This window comes from Mytilus californianus, unplaced genomic scaffold (genome assembly GCF_021869535.1).
Source record: "Mytilus californianus isolate M0D057914Y unplaced genomic scaffold, xbMytCali1.0.p SCAF_6, whole genome shotgun sequence".
Taxonomy (NCBI): domain Eukaryota; kingdom Metazoa; phylum Mollusca; class Bivalvia; order Mytilida; family Mytilidae; genus Mytilus; species Mytilus californianus.
Window position 1 is genome coordinate 101,799,340 of NW_026262712.1, and position 18,377 is coordinate 101,817,716.

An 18,377-nucleotide genomic window follows, 5' to 3' on the forward strand; every position below is an offset into this window, starting at 1 on the left:
ATGCGGAAGAATATCTCAAGAACGTTTTGCAACAAACGCGGGAAAATATGAATGTCTACTCAAATCCAATCTTTTAGAAAAACGAATTATTACAGAAGAGTGTGCACCATGCACTTGCACTGCACTATCATTAGAATAGTGGAATATATATAATGATATAAAAATAGATGAAAAATATATATGACTGTTTTACAAATATTAATATAATATAGAGCATACTGATAACAAATGATTTTATCACTACATTATAATAGTTATAACGGTGAGGTTGAATTCCCTGTCATTTATTCATCATCCACACACGAACTTGTATCAGAAAAAAATATATCTATGTACCTTAACCTAACTTTTAGGTGTAGAGATGTGATTTTTTTTTTCTGAGACAAGAGCTTGTGACCATCCACCAGAACTTGCGGTCATCCGATGTTAAGTACTTAAGTACTTTGACTAATGGACGTTTGGGCCTTACACGAGGGTCTGTATGGGTGTCCTCTGTTTCTGTTTTCTTTAATTATTTAGGTCATTTTTCTGTTTTCTTTATATTTTTTGCCAATTATTCTCTATTCTTTATATTTGTGCACCCCATTATTCTCTATTCTATATATTTAAGCACCCCACTGTTCTCTATTCTTTATTTTTTGCCCTATTTTTCTTTATTCTTTTCCCATTGTTCTCTATTCTGTAAACCCCATCCAGACCCTCTTATACTGTTACTTGCAGGCTGTTCTAAGCCAGGAAATGCTAGAATATGGACAACGGGGGATGACTCAATGAAATTCCGTACCTAATTTAGTAAAACCCAGAAACCGTATGCTATTGGCTATTTTATTTATAATATATTGTTACTATTGAAAAACATATTAAATCTTAAATATTCACGCTTGTACATAACGATTTCTATGAATCTCTTAATACCGACCCAATCTGTCTTTATTTCCATGATACTGTTTCCTCTGAAATTGCATAAGCCTTCCTAAGTTACCACGAATGTTTAGTGAAAGTTTTAAATTATCATATCCAAATTTTAATTTCGAAACAAAAACGAGACAGATGATTTAGGAATGAATAAGCCAGGAAATGCTAGAATATGGACAACGGGAGATAACTCAATAAAATTCCGTACCTAATTTTAGTAAAACCCAGAAACCGTATGCTATTGGCTATTTTATTTAATGAAATTGAGAATGGAAATGGGGAATATGTCAAAGAGACAACAACCCGACCAAAGAGCACACAACAGCCGAAGGCCAGCAATGGGTCTTCAACGCAGCGAGAAAATCCCGCACCCGGAGGTGGTCCTCAGCTAGCCCCTAAATAAAATTGTGTACTAGTTCAGTGAATGGACGTCACCCTAAACTCCAAAACATATAAATGAACTAAAATTTAAAAACATTGTTACAATTGAAAAACATATTAAATCCTAAATATTCACGCTTGTACATAAGGATTTCTATAAATCTCTTTTCTTAATAAATTACTCTCTTGTACATGTATTATCCCCCACGCCACCTTGCAATTCGCTAGTCTCGTCCGCGTGACTTTAACATCTATTATATTTCCATAAACATGAATCTTGTAGTAGATTTGTACAAAATTTCCATACAACATTATCTCCATACGTGTCGTTCTTTCTACTGACCTAAATGTACGTATTTGCTATCTTTATACCATGTGTATTCACCATTGTTTGCCACCGAAAAGAATTACTTGTAATATAACAACTGAATGATATAGATTTTTTGTTCCATCTTTGTTAAATAATTTTTAAACTAACTTCAGAGAGGCGAAAGACCCGTAAGTCGAAAACAAACTGACAATGTTATGGCAAAGAAGAACGTAAAACGACCAAAAGACATATGTAACAGTATACCAAACATAACATAGAAAACTAAAAACTGAGCAACACCAACCCCACCAAATGGTCGATTCATTGTTAACTTTTGTTTGTGTGTGTTTTAATGAATATCATTTTTGATAACAAAATTTCCAGGGGGGAACTACTGTTAGGCGGAACAAATAAACGTTGACACATATGTCAGTCATCAACCGAATATGTGATGGTATGTCGATCTGAATTTTTAAAGTGGCCGAAACAGCGGAAGTTGTTTCAACATAGAGGCTCATTGGAAAACATGCAATAAGATGCTTGGACGCCGTTTGACAGATTTGGTACTGATTAATACAATCATGGTATTATCATAATCTTCCGTATTCTATGGTTTAATGCAAAACGGTCTTTCCTAACACAACTGAGATGAGGAATTCTTTTTTTGAGGCTAGAGACGGTGAGCAACCAAATGAACGCTTATGTAAGTTTTGTAAAAGCAACTCCACGGAGGATGAGTGTCACTTTATTCTTCACTGCTCCTTATACAATGACTTGAGAGAAAGTGTTTTTAATAATATTTTTTATGGAAATTATTTACGAAATATGACCAACGATGAAAAGGTGTTTTATTTGATGACAAACTATCCTAGAAATCTGGCTATGTATACAGTGAAAGCGTTCCGACATCGGCGTGGGGTGTTATACACATAAAAAGCTTGATGATGAACAGTAGATTGTTATTTCAATTTTGATAATTTAGTTGACAGTAAAGAGTGTTTTTGCCTGTAGTATTAAAATGTAAAAAAAAGGTTACTAAATGATTATTCTGAATATTTTCCGGTTCTTGATTATAATTATTAATTTGATATTTATTTAACAGGACATTGAATTAATCTTTTAATTATTTCATCTTTATCTATTTTTCATTATGAATTACTTATTTTGAATTTAGCTTAAACTTTTTTCATTATTTTGTTTGAAAATCCTTGATAAAAGAAATACGTTTTATGACTTTTGAAAGTGACTTATTGACCCAACGGGTCGGGTGTACTTTATTGTTTTTGTAGCATATTTGTATTATGTTAAACTGTCGTTACACATGTCCCTAAAATAAAAATTTACTTACTTACTTGCAGAACTTCTTTTCCCAATATTGCCACCACTACTGAAATCGATGAACGCAACTCAAGTTGAATTTATTTTGAAATATGATGAACAAAATTGATTATAGTGGAAATAAGTAAAAAAATGGAAATAAAGTTACAGAATATGCATTCCATTTGGAACTTGTATTATAACTTTTAATCCCACCCAAAACATGAATGGTCGTTTCGTTAAAAAATTATTGAATTTGCATAAAGTCTTATAGACTATTTTCATATTACCGACTTTTGACTCCGGATTGTACAATTTCTCGACAGGTTACCTTTTCTGTGGTAGGACATCCTGGCACCAAGTCAAGTAAGAGCAAGGTAAAGAAGTAAAATGAAACTTTCAATCGGTATAATTTTCGGGGGGCAAATTAACTGTTTACAAGACAAAATCATTGGAAAACAGTAAACTTTCTCCTCAAATTACACCGATTACATGTTTGATTTTACTTATTTTGGTTGCTCTTAATTGACCGAGTACCAGGATGTATTACCTCAGAATGCGTAACCTGTCAAAAAGTTATAATTTGGAGTCAAAAGTCGGTAATATGAAAATAGTCTCATATTTAACTTAGTTTTTCACTACAGTCACACTGTCGAACTTTTAAAAAGTTTTTAAGACACTAAAAAGGGTACGTTGTAGTTATAAAATTTGAGAAGCAAAACTGGTAATTAGGTAAAATTAATTATCGTAACTTTACAGAAAAGATTTCTTCAGCAGACAAACCCAAAGGTTACAAAAAAAAACAATGTATTTATGTTGTAGTAATAGTATGAATGACATTATTTAAAATAACAATTTGACATTTATATACAGTTTTGGAAAAAGCTCTAATACGAGGTACTGGCAGGCGTCACAAGTGAACTACAGCGAAGTTTGTTGGATTTTTTCGTCGTTACACAACACTGCCTTATATGTATAGTGGTTTTATTCCTTGATTAGGATTGACTATTTGTGCCCCTCTTAAAAAAGTTTGTATTAAACAAAGAACAGAACCAGCTGTCAGCTGAAATTTTGATAGATATTCAGCAGAGAGACAAATTTTTATCTGATTTTAAGATTTCTAAAAATCCTGAAGATTTCAAAAAGTTTAGTAAACTTAGAAATCATGTTCAAAGATCATGCAAAACTGCAAAATCTGACTATTACAGCAGTGAAATTGAAGAAAATAGAAATAACCCAAAACAACTTCGGAAAAGTTTTAAAAATTTAGAATATCAAAAAAATCCTAAATCAAATCCTAATATATTATATAGTAATATGTGGCAGGCGTTACCTGTGAAAGGGGACGAAGCCTGTATGAATTATTATTTTTTAATTCAAACATATTTTAACTTCAAAATCTGTTCAAAAAGAAACGGAAATACCCTTACGTTTCCGATTTCGGTTCTGTTGTTCGGAATTTTAGTTGTGACGTTATTTATGTTATGACGTCATATTCAATGTAAACAAAGAAACGCTATCAGGTAACGTTTTTTTCATATCAAGCCATTCAAGGAATTATTAAAAATGGAATTGGTATTGCGTTCCTTCCTATAATTTACTAGACTGATAAATATATATTTTACTCAAAGACTCATGCAAACGAGACCGGAAAAAGGAAGTAGATTTCTGCGCTAAAGTGGGAAAATAAAAAAGTCTGAAAAAAAAAAGTTAACGATTTAAAGTTAATTAGTAGAATGAAAATTTCGGGAAGTTTTCCCGATTTTTTTGTTTTTTTTTGGTTTTTTTTTGGATTTTTCTACCGTAATAGGGGACTTTGTCCCCTTATTAAATATTGATAGGCAAAACTGTTAAGCCAAAAAAAAAAATATATGTCTGTTTAAGGTTACATACTTTAAAAAAATAGGGTAGGTAGATCGGTATTTCCATTTTATTTTATTCCTTCATTTTATTTTTTGTGACATGATTTTGAGTCATGCCGTTTCGTTTTGTCGTGGTCCGAGTTGATCATGGGCCGAGTTTACCCGTATTTTTATACGACCGCAAAAAAATTTTGCGGTCACATATATATATGACGGTGTTGTCGTCCGAAGACACATTGGTTTTTCGCACTATAACTTTAGTTTAAGTAAATGGATCTCTATAAAATTTTACCATAAGGTTCAATACCACAAAAGGAAGGTTGGGATTGATTTTGGGGGTTATGGTACCAACAGTTAAAGAATTAGGGGCCAAAAATAAGCATTTTTGTAACTTCCAGACAATCACTTGTGTGTTAGTGTATGGATCTCTCTGACATTGTACCACAAGGTTCCATATCACAAAGGGAATGCTGGGATTGATTTTGGGGGTAATTGCATCAAAAGTTTAGGAAATAGGGACCAAAAAAGGGGAAAAAAACAAGCATTTTTCTAGTTTCGTGACAATAACTTGTGCGTAAGTGTATGGATCTTTCTGAAATTGTACTACAAGGTTCCATATCACAAAGGGAAAGCTGGAATTGAGTTTGGGGGTAATTGCCCAAAATGTTTAGGAATGAGGGGCCAAAAATAAGCATTTTTCTAGTTTCAAGACAATAACTTGTGTTCAAGTGTATGGATCTCTCTGAAATTGTACTGCAAGGTACAATACCACAAAGGGAAGGCTGGGATTGATTTTGGGGGAAATTGCCTCAAAATTTTAGGAATTAATGGCCAAAAAGGGGAAAAAAACAATAACTTTTGTGTAAGTGTATGGATCTTTCTGAAATTGTACTACAAGGTTCCATATCACAAAGGGAAAGCTGGAATTGAGTTTTGGGGTAATTGCCCAAAATGTTTAGGAATAAGGGGTCAAAAAGGGGCCAAAAATAAGCATTTTTCTCGTTTCCAGACAATAACTTGTGTTCAAGTGTATGGATCTCTCTAAAATTGTACTGCAAGGTACCATACCACAAAGGGAAGGCTGGAATTGATTGTGGGGGTAATTGCCTCAAAATTTAAGGAATTTGGGGCCAAAAAACAAGCATTTTTCTAGTTTCCAGACAATAACTTGTGTTCAAGTGTATGGATCTCTCTGAAATTGTACTGCAAGGTACAATACCACAAAGGGAAGGCTAGGATTGATTTTGGGGGAAATTGCCTCAAAATTTTAGGAATTAATGGCCAAAAAGGGGAAAAAAACAATAACTTTTGTGTAAGTGTATGGATCTTTCTGAAATTGTACTACAAGGTTCCATATCACAAAGGGAAAGCTGGAATTGAGTTTTGGGGTAATTGCCCAAAATGTTTAGGAATAAGGGGTCAAAAAGGGGCCAAAAATAAGCATTTTTCTCGTTTCCAGACAATAACTTGTGTTCAAGTGTATGGATCTCTCTAAAATTGTACTGCAAGGTACCATACCACAAAGGGAAGGCTGGAATTGATTGTGGGGGTAATTGCCTCAAAATTTAAGGAATTTGGGGCCAAAAAACAAGCATTTTTCTAGTTTCCAGACAATAACTTGTGTTCAAGTGTATGGATCTCTCTGAAATTGTACTGCAAGGTACCATACCCCAAAGGGAAGGGTGGGATTGAGTTTGGGGGTGATGAATCATAAGGGGGTTCAAAAAATTTTAGGGGGGGGGGGGGTTTCCTTTTTTTTTTTCTTTAAAATTTTCCTTTTTAAGTTGGTTATTTCTGATTAATATATATAAGCAAATAATAATGATATGGTTTTGAATAGCTAAATTTAAAATTTTTAAGTTCTTAGACCACATTCATTCTGTGTCAGAAACCTATGCTGTGTCAAATATTTAATCACAATCCAAATTCAGAGCTGTATCAAGCTTGAATGTTGTGTCCATACTTGCCCCACATGTTCAGGGTTTGACCTCTGCGATCGTATCAAGCTGCACCCAGCGTAGCATTTTATCAATGATTGGATTATTTCCCTTGGAATTTGGTTGGAAAAAATGCAGAAAAGTGTTTATTTCATCACACGAGTTGCGAATTTCCTTAAAACAGCTGTCATATTCACGATTGTGAACATTGGGATGTATCAGGCTGTTAACGTATATTTGTTCCGCCTAACAGAAGTTCCACTGGAAACTTTGTTATAAACAATGTCATAATATCTGTTCCTGTTGGAACAAATATTCTATACCATTTATTCCGTTAGGAACATTTACTGTAATATTTATTCCAGTGGATATAATATTCCAGAATATTGTTTCCATTTGGAACTTATATTATGAAGGAACTTCTATTCCGTGGCAAGGCAATTGATTTATATTATTTGCAACACTAACTTCGCTTTTGACACGAGTTCAGTTTATTTTTTCACTTTACGACAGAAATAAAATGACTTAGGGTCGGCGCTCAAAAGTAGGGTTGGTCGGGTAACCGTAAACAGACATATATTTTTTTTTGCCTCACGATAACAAAAAAATATCAAATAATTTTAACATGTTTTTTACAACTATAGCTGCAAAACTGGTAGAAAAAATACCAACTGCAAAGGGTTTATATAGTGCCACTACAAACATTGTTAGATCCTTTTATGTTGAGAGAAGGAAATCAGATATTTTTTTTAACCTTAAGCATGTAACAGAGGAATTTGTGGTTAAAGAACTATGCAGTTTAAATATAAGTAAGAGCATGGGCCTCGATGGTATTCCAGCAATGTTTCTTAAGGATGCAGCCCCAATTCTGAAAATACCCATTACTTTCTTGATAAATTTGTCTATCTCTAAAGGTACGGTACCTGACGATCTGAAAATGGCTAAGGTCAAGCCCCTATTTAAGAAAAATGACCGACTTAAGCCTGAAAATTACAGGCCTGTTAGCATTTTAAGTATTGTTTCTGAAATTCTAGAAAAAGCTGCCTATAAGCAACTTGAAAAATTTTTGATTTCAAATAATTTATTATTTGAGTTTCAATCAGGATTTAGAAGTTCATATTCAACTGATTCTTGTCTCATTCACTTGATAGATCACATTAAAACTCAAACAGCCAAAGGTCTTTTTACAGGCATGGTCCTATTAGACCTACAGAAGGCATTTGACCATGTTGACACAGTAGATCACAAGATATTATGTGACAAATTAGAAGTAATTGGAGTTAGATCTATACCTTGGTTTGAGTCATATTTGACAAACAGAAAACAGGTTGTAAGTGTAAATGGGGTGATTTCAGAAGTATGTAATATTACATGTGGTGTCCCTCAAGGTAGCTTACTGGGTCCACTATTGTTTTTGGTCTATGTCAATAATGTTCAAACTTGCATCGACTCAAATTGTAAAGTTTTGATATATGCAGATGATACTGCAATTTTATTTTCCCATATAGACCCTGGGGTCATCTCGCATAAATTATCCAGAATGCTGGAATCATGCCATGATTGGTTAACTGACAATAAATTGTCCCTACATTTGGGAAAGACGGAGAGTTATAGTTTTTGGTCCTGGTCGAAAACTTCGGTCTTTAATACCGGGTGATTTTGCTATCTCCCGTAATGGTATTAATATTGAATCCAAAACTTTTGTAAAATATTTGGGAATAATAATTGATAAGATTCTAACTGGTGATTTTATTGTCAACTCTATAGTGAAAAAAGTCAAGACAAAGGCTGAAATTTTTATATAGAAACAAAGAGTGTCTAGATTTTCAATCTAGGAAAACATTGTGCTCTTCTCTGTTTCAATATCATTTTGACTATGCATGTGCATGCCTGGTATGAAGGTATATCAAAAGAAATGAAGAATAAACTTCAAGTGGCACAAAATAAGATTGTGAGATTTATTCTGCAATTACATCCCAGAAAGAGTGTGACATATATTGAATTTAAGAAATTGGGCTTTTTAAATATTTATAGTAATAGAGTCAAACAACTAAGGCTCAATCATGTTTTCAATATTTTTAACAATATATGCCCAAATTATTTACATACTAATTTTGATAGAAATGAAACATCTTTCAATACAAGATCTAGTAGTAAAAACTTTTATATACCAGGAATTAAAGGGTGTGAATCCACCACTTTCTTTTATAATGGAATAAAAGACTGGAATTTGTTACCAGACATTATTAAAAGTTGCTCTAAAAAATATAATTTTAAAGTACAAGTGAAAAAGTTTTTGATGGATAAATTTAAATCCATCTTTAATAGTGAATTTGTTTTTTATTAATTATACTGGGGCTTTGACCATTTATCTGTGATAAATTCTAAATGATTTGTGTTTGTATTCTCTATGTGTTAACCCTTGGTGTAAACTGGAAGTCTCCATATAAAAGGACCCCACTGGAAATAAGTTTTAATAACTTTTGTGGGTCATCCTAAGATATTAGGCTACTGTGAAAATCTAGTCAATTTAAATTTCACTCATTATTTAATCTAGTCTATTCATATTATCAAAATATCATGAAAATTTTCATAATTTTATTTTTTAAATTAAAATTTTTAGTAAACATGTAAATCATTTTAGTGTCTATAAACTATGTTTAGTGCTATATCTGTGTCTCTGTAATATTGTATATGTCCAATTCATGCCTTTTATCTTGAATAAATATATAACACAATGTTTCGAAGCATGAAGTCTTGTTAAACTGGACCCCTGTTGTGTTCACTTATCGCTACACTAACGATGCGAAGCCTAAGATGGAATGGCGAACCAGTTTAGAAGTCTGGTAAATTCTATGAGATGTTCCCTATTGATAATGTGACAGTAGGGGGAGAATGGTATCTACACAACAATGAGTGATTTAAACAGTTTAATTGAATTTACACTAAACAAAACAAAAATTCAGATGTCTCTGGTTTAATTTGCCCTCTTCTCCAAATTATTATGACGTCTTGAAAGGCTACTTAAATATATATTAATGTTTTGCTGCGACACCTTCTTATGGCATCAGGGGCGGATCCATGATTTTAGGTTAGGGGAGTGCAAATGCCGAGGGAGGCAAACATTTTTTGAGGTAAAATTATTGAAATATTCTTTATTATGCTGAGGACAACCCATGCTTTGCAAATTTTAGGGGGGTGGGGGCACACACCCATGCCTGAATCCGCCCCTGGGCATCAAAGCAAAAAAATTAAAATAGCCTTTCAAGATGTCATAATTTTTGGACTTTACTATCTGTTAGGGACTGGATGGGGTCCTTCATTTCTGTATTCTTAATTTTTTTATGTCATTTCTATCATTTATATTTTTTGCCCATTATTTACTATTCTTTATATTTAAGCACCCCATTATTCTTTATTCTTTGTTTTTTACCCTATTCTTCTCTATACTTTCTTTTGGTCAATTTTTCTTTACTCTGTAAACCCCATCCAGACTCTTAAAATGCAAAAGCTTTTTATATTTTCTTCTTAATCACAAAAATTTACATTTTGTATATTCATGATATTTAGGTCTTGTCATGTTAGAAAATGTTTTGTTTATTCTTAAAATAGATAATGCCAAAAAAAGATATGATCTGACTGTACATCTATGCTATAATGAACCTTCTCCATCTTTATTTTCCTGTCATTTTGTGAACCTACATGTCTGTTCAATGTGTCAATATTTTTTCTTTTTGGTGCTGTCAGCATTTTTTGAACAGCTGAACTTTGGTCTTTGATTACATCTTCTTCCTAATTTTTATTTTTAAGGTTCAGATAAATGGCTAATGTGAAGCACCTAAGACTTTGAGTAATTGTGTGGTAATAGATTCACTGGACTCATAATGTTTCATTCTTAAACTATGATGTTTTCAGACAAATTAATATCTAAGCATGCTTTTAGCATACACATTTTTTTCAACATAGTACTTGTTATTATATGTAGGATCCTTCCAACCATTTTCCATCCATCAACAAAGCAACAGCAGAGGCCAAATAAGCTGTAGTATAAACAAAACCAAAAAGTACCATTTCCATAGATTTGATTATGAATGCTTACAGTTTTTGCTTATTTTTTCAGATGAGATGACCTAGCTGAATTTGGTTTTGTCAATATGTCTGGAAAGAATTTGAGGCCAAGAGTTATTGAATTATATAAAACTGTAAGTTATGTATTTAACATTGTGATTGGCATACAATGTGTACTAGAAAACATCAGCTTGTTCATTACTTTTGTCTCAATCAAACTGACTAAAAAAGTAATTTACAGACGTATTATAACTGAAAAGGCCAGTCTTGATTCTTCATCTTGCTCAAAACACATTTCATATTATAAATCCTAACACCAACTCTTGAAATACTGTTAATCTGTAACAAACTGCATCCAAATTAATTTGTTTAATGTAAAATTAGATTTAGTAGCTACATGTGAAACTATCATGGGTCAAATAAATAAAAAGAATGACATTTCCTGAAAAAGTGCAAAAGATTTTTTGCAATCTGATTGGAATAAGTAAGAAAAACAAATTCTTGCAATGGAAAGTTAACTCAAAAACAGAACCATAAAAACATTGCTAGTTTGATAATTCAATTTTGCCTCTTGATAAGACAAGTTTATAAGTGGAAATCGCTGTAGTAGTTATTTCATGATGGGACAATCTGACTTAAATATTGATCCTGATTCCAAGCTTACAGGGATCTGAAAACGCTTCATTCAACTTTCTGGTTTAAAGACCTTTAGGGATCCTCTGGTTTTGTTGGATTAATACACACCTTTGCAAATTTCATTGGCTGATTTAATTGTTACCAGACCAGAAAGTAATACAGAGTGTTGTTAGACCCTTGTAGGCAAAGCTTGTACACAAGATCTGTATTTTAATCAGATTGATGATGGGAAAAGAAATCCATAAAAGAATTATTATATAACTTGCATAAAGCTTGGTTTTATAAAGAATACATTTTTCCTTTTCAGTTACTGTATTATGGGAAGGAATATCCATTAGGTTATGAATACTTCAGGGAGAGATTAAAGAAAGCCTTTCTGGGTAATAAGGATGTGACTGACCCAGAACAGATAGAGCAGTTAATAGCACGAGGAGAATTTGTCAAGAAAGAAATTGAAGCTTTATATATGTTGAAAAAATACAGAACATTAAAAAAGAGATATTATTCTGATGAAAAAAAGGATTGATAACTTGTTTTATTGTTTTATTAATAAATTATTTATTTTTGCACTTTGTGTTGCATATATGCCATGAGTAAAAGTAAAAAACAGTTATGTTGTAAAAAAATATTTCTGCTGTAAAAGTCTGAAATAAAAACAAATATGGAGGTTTCGAAGGAAAAATGGTAATCAGTGAGAAGTTCCTTAAATTTTTTTAATTGATAGTCAAGTGTTGAAAGGGGTCTAAAGGTTACTAGGTGTAAAAGGGACTTTTTATAAAATTTATAGTTTTTTTGTCAATATGCAGAAGAAATTAAATTACCATTTATTATTATAAAGAATTACACAATGGGATTATTTGAAATAATTAACTGGAGGTTATGATATTTATTATTTTGCATATTTTATTACATAGAAATGAATTACTTTTGATGGTTTATTCAAGTGTAATCTGCATGACATTCCCACATTTTCTAATAAAAAAACAATATTTTACATTTGATGAAATGGTCTTTTGATAAATTTGGATTGGAATATATCTGATTTAGTCATTTCATTTTTAGCTCACCTGGCCCATAGGGCCAAGTGAGCTTTTCTCATCACTTGGTGTCCGTCGTCCGTCGTTGTCGTCGTTAGCTTTTTACAAAAATCTTCTCTGAAACCACTGGGCTAAATTTAACCAAACTTGGCCACAATCATCATTAGGGTATCTAGTTTTAAAAATGTGTCCGATGACCCCGCCTTCCAACCAAGATGGCCGCCATGGCTAAAAAAAGAACATAGGGGTAAAATGTAGATTTTGGCTTATATCTCTGAAACCAAAGCATTTAGGGTAAATCTGACATAGGATAAAACTGATTATCAGGTCAACATCTATCTGCCCTGAAATTTTCAGACAAATTTGACAATCTGTTGTTGGGTTGCTGCCCCTGAATTGGTAATTTTAAGGAAATTTTGCAGTTTTTGGTTATTATCTTGATATAGATAAAGATAAACTGTAAACAGCAATAATGTTCAGCAAAGTAAGATCTACAAATAAGTCGTCATGACCAAAATTGTCAGTCGACCCCTTTTATGAGTTATTGCCCTTTATAGTAAATTTTAAACAAATTTTCGTAAATTTTTGTAATTTTTCACAAAAATCTTCTTCTCTGAAACTACTGAGACAAATTTAACCATACTTAGCCATAATCATTATTAGGGTATCTATTTTAAAAAATGTGTCCGATGACCCAGCCTTCCAACCATCATGGCCGACTTGGTTAAAAATAGAACATAGGGATAAAATGCAGTTTTTGGTTTATATCTCTGAAACTAAAGCATTTAGAGCAAATCTGACAGGTGGAAAAAATGTTCATCAGATTTAGATTTATCTGCTCTAAAATTTTCAGATGAATCCGACAACCCCTTGTTGGGTTGCTGCCCCTGAGTAATTTTACAGAAATTTTGCAGTTTTTTGTTATTATCTTAGATATCATTATAATATCTAATATGTAATACTATTAATTATGATTTTAACCTTATTTTACATGATTTCCAAAGTATCAGTAAATACAGGTGAGCGACACAGGCTCTTGAGAGCCTCTAGTTTTCATAGTTGAAACTTACAAAAATACATAATTTTTTAGCTAACCTCACCTGGTCCTTATTGGGCTTAAGAACCATGTAAGCTTATGCCATCTCTTGGTGGTTGACACTGTTGCCTGTGGTAAGAACCATGTAAGCTTATGCCATCTCTTGGTGGTTGACACTGTTGCCTGTGGTAAACTTTAAACAAAAAAGTTTTCCTCTGAAACAATGTTAGACAAATGTTTTGAAATTTGGCTGTAGTTATGATGTATGGGATATCCTTTACAAGATGTCCTTACCTAATTTTGTTCTGATTGTATGAAAAATAATGGTTCCCACAGGTAAATATAGAACATTGGGATTGAACTGCAGTTTGTGGTTTTCATATAAAAAAAATAAGTAGTTAAAGCAAACCTGAATAAAAGAACAGAGTTCCAATGTGTACGCACACATTTTATCTGTCCAAATTTTTTATAAATATCTTAAGAGAAATGAAGGCTTGAGAGCAAATGCAATGCAATTTCGATATAATTAAAATTTCCAAGGGGCATAACTCTTTTGAAAATATTTGAACGGCACTAATTTTCAAACTTGAACGAGATATTGCTGAATTAAACCTTTGATATAAGTTTCATATATATCTGGCAATAATTGTACACATGAGTGCGCTAACAATGCAATTTTCCATATAATTTATATTTCCAAGGGCATAACTCTTTTAAAAATTGTTGATCGGCATTGATTTTCGAACTAGTCCAAAACAATGCTGATGTAAAAATATGATATAATTTTATAAAAATCTGGCAAGAATTGTACACGTGAGAGTGCTAACAAGACCGGACGGACAGACGGACAAACGAACGGATGGACGAACGGTATTTCTATGTGACAAATATGGTAAAATTATTTAAAATAGGTCAAGATTTACATATCCTGAAATTTTTAGAATAATTAGATTACGCATTTTGTAGTTTTTGCCCCATAAATGTCAATTTTTAACCAATTTTATAATTCTTTGCTTTTATCTTGAAGACTTATTGAAATGGAGAGAAATGTTTTAATAGCAAAAACGGCCAGAGAGACAATAAATAAATTATTAACCATTACTGAAACTATCTGTCATCTCCCTATAGTAGTTATTTCCCTTCAATAATGATTTATCCTTTTGCCTCTGGTAAAAAGTATTATAGCATCTGCTATGAAACCACGGAGGCAAGTGTTTTGAAACTTTTAGTTATTATGAAAGGAAAAGGTCCTCTACACACGATCATAGATCAACATGGCTGTCACAGGTAAAAATATAGAATATGGGTTAAGGCTGTAGTTATAGCCTATATCTCAAGAATTTTTTTGTCTATATTTTCAGATAATCTGATATCCCATATTTTTTGTAATTATCTTGAAAACTATCATAGGTAGGGAAAAACTTTAAATAGCAAAAAAAAAAAAAACAAAAAAAAAAAACAAAAAAAAAATCGTAAATCGACTGTTTTAAGGAGTTAATGCCAAAAAAAATGACGACTTTTACCCTTATTTTGCGGTTTTAGTTATAATCTTAAAAAGTACAATAAAAAAATTAAACTAAACTCCTCTCTTACTAAATCTAATTTTAAAACGTACTGATGTCTCTTTTGCTTATCTTTATATTTGAATTTTTCGTTGTAATCAACATACCAAAATTGATGGTAATGGGACAACTTTTCCTTTTCCGTTGTTAATTTTCCTTTACTTGATGGCGATATTCCACTTATCTACTTATGCATTGAACATTTCGCAGTTGGTTCGATATGCATGATTGCAGCAACGCCTAGGACTTAAGTAAACATTTTTTTCGATACTAGCAAATTTTACAGCAGTGATATAGATATTATAAATTGTTTATAACTTTGATTAAATATCCCAAATATAGTGATTTATTGCGAAATTAGGAATTTGATAAAAACCCTGCTTTTTACGTTAATACATTTAATATAGCCAACAGGTTTGGGAATTCTTTTTAATCTTCTGCATTTCAATTATGTACAGGTTTGCTTGTGCGTCCGTCAGCCTGTTCGACCGTTCCGTATCGTTTTAAAGTTTTGGTTTATGTAGTTTACCATGAAGTTGTGGGGTTTAAACTACACGGCCGTGCATTTTTATTTCTTTTATGAAAATGTGTAATAAATGGGTATCAAAATTTTGCTAGAATACATGGGCAACTTACTTACTTACTTATCCTCTTCATCCCATGCAGTGGGACATAAGGCCACGTATACATGGGCAACTTATACTTACTTACTTATCCCCTTCATCTCCAGTGGGACATAAGGCCACGTATACATGGGCAAGCCGGTTCTTAATATAAATCATGTACAACAGAACACAAAACCATCGGAAGGTGTTCTCTTCAACAATTAATAGGTTATGGCATTGTCAGTTCGTTTTCGATGAGATGACTGTCGCGTTGGTATCTTCCGCCTCAGGTGAGAGACTCGGGCTTCTAGGAGCCTCTTTTTGTTGAATGATGTGAAAATACGACACTGCCTATCCTTCCGGGGCGCCCGAGTTTACCTTGGTTATCGGTGGAGATCATGATTAGAAATTAGTGGACTGTTGTTGGTCTTTTCGTCATTTTAATTTTGACCATGGTGTTGTTAGGTTTTTTTCGACTGATCGTTTTTGAATGTCTTCTTGGTCATGTTGGTATCTTCTCCTTTTTGTTTAAGAGAAACTCCTGGTTTATACAATACTAAAAAATGGCATTGTCTCATACGTTGCACTCATGAAGAAGAAAAACAACATTGTCGTCTTCCTTAAGACCCCCCAAAAAATAAGATCAGAATGTACAATCAGGATATTTTATTCTGTAATGACATACACACGTACTCGTGGAAATTTGGTCAGATAAATCCTACTGACCCCAAGCTTAAGTCTGATTTAAACAGCTGTACTTGATCTCACGACGCTGTAACCTGATGATATCTCAGACTGACAGTGTTCAAAATAAATAACTATATTAATCATATTCAAATTCAGCGACTAACACCACACAAGGATTTAGTAGTCTGCGAAAAAATTAAAAAATCTTTGATACATACATTTTTTTATTTTTTTTTTCTAATCACACATTGTCTTCTTATCTACATGAATTGGACCAAAAAGGAGTTATAAAGTACACATTTTGGTCCTGTCGCGGCTGTCACAATGTCTTAATGTAGTATGATTGCCCTCTTGGATCGTAAAATAGCAGAAAACGATCGATCTAGAGTTTTAATGAAATAAGCAAATTTTGCGACAGGGATAAATTCATTTGCAAAACTTTTTCAGATAAATGAAGAAAATCATGTGATTTCATCTAAATAATAGGGATGTTTTTACAAATACAGAATATCTTTGACTGATTTCAAGATTTTAAAACGTATATATGCTAAGTGTGATAACTCAGATAACTTAATTTCACAAAGGAATATGCAGCTAAAAATCCTATTTATAATAGCAAGAAAAAATACACCGTGACAAATTTTTTCTTTGAATATTCTTCAAGCATTTTAAATTCTCCGTTTATGAATTAAGAAATTATTAAGAAACTAAGGTTCCAACTCCCTTCTGGAAAGTTGAACTAAGCTGAATTTGGCTGTTTTAGGTCCCCTTTGGTCACATAACTCTTTACGTGTTTAAGGTTTTTTATATACATATCATCTGGCTTACAAAATGTTTTGGTTTGAGTGTTCGTACAATCATATAATGACGATTTTTCTAGGTCCGTTTGATTTCATGTCATAGATTAAAAAGTGTATAAATCAATGTTTTACCTGTATCAGAATGATTTTTTGTGGGCCGAATCATGCTCCTTTGTTTCTTTTTTCAATGTTGACATTCTTTTCTTTTCAATTTACTAAACATGCGCAGCCAATCTAATGTTGGAATTGAAGGTCGGATGAATACGGATTTAAATTAATGGACGGAATTATTGACTTGCAAGCCAATATTACATCTGCGATGTTTTTGAGCGTATTTTGACAAAATTGAACCAAACTGACTGCTAATAGGGAAATATTATTTCAATATTCCGCTTTTATAAATGTTTGACGCAAAAAATACCACAATTTGATTTTTTTGTCTAAATCGTAGCTAATCCCCTTGAATTAAGAACATGTGCAGGTGCAAAGATCGCACTTATAAAATTTCATTAAAACTTTGGAAGGATCTAGAAATTGTGCTGCCTCTAGTTAAAGTTCCACAGCAAACATTTCTATTCTACGGACTACTAATCAACTTTTCATATAAAGCATAATAATTACGGTGTTAAATATTTTTTATATCGTTCATAATTCTTTTGAAATCGTTGATAAGTTGTGTTCTAATGAGGACGATTTTTTTTATTGGAGACAGTTCTGTTCCCTTACTATATATACAAAAAAATTAACAAAACATATTTCCAAAACCAAATTTCCATTATAACTATTGTGAAAGAAGGTATTCAGTTATAACTATAAAACCAGCTGCGGATTCTCAAAAAAAGGAACCGACAAGGGCGCAGTTGGGTTCATATAATGTGCACGTCCAAATAAAGAACGGGGGTATGGGGGTCAAGTTACCCCCCCCCCCCCCCCCCCCCCCCCCCCTCCGATTTGTTTTCTTCTTCAGACGCAAAATGGTGCATTCTGGAGGCATTTCATCATTTTCGGCCGAACAAAACACATGGACCACAAGAAAAGTTCTGGTTTTAGATTGCTTGCTGACAAAAATGCGACATAAATCTACGGACGGATGAAAGAAAACTAGTATTCTTATCTTTTGAAGCGGATTAATAACAAAACCAACTAAACAAGTTAATCTGTAAGATAAAATAAGTACTTCTCTCATATGATACCCCTACTACAAGAATTCAGTAAATAGGAATA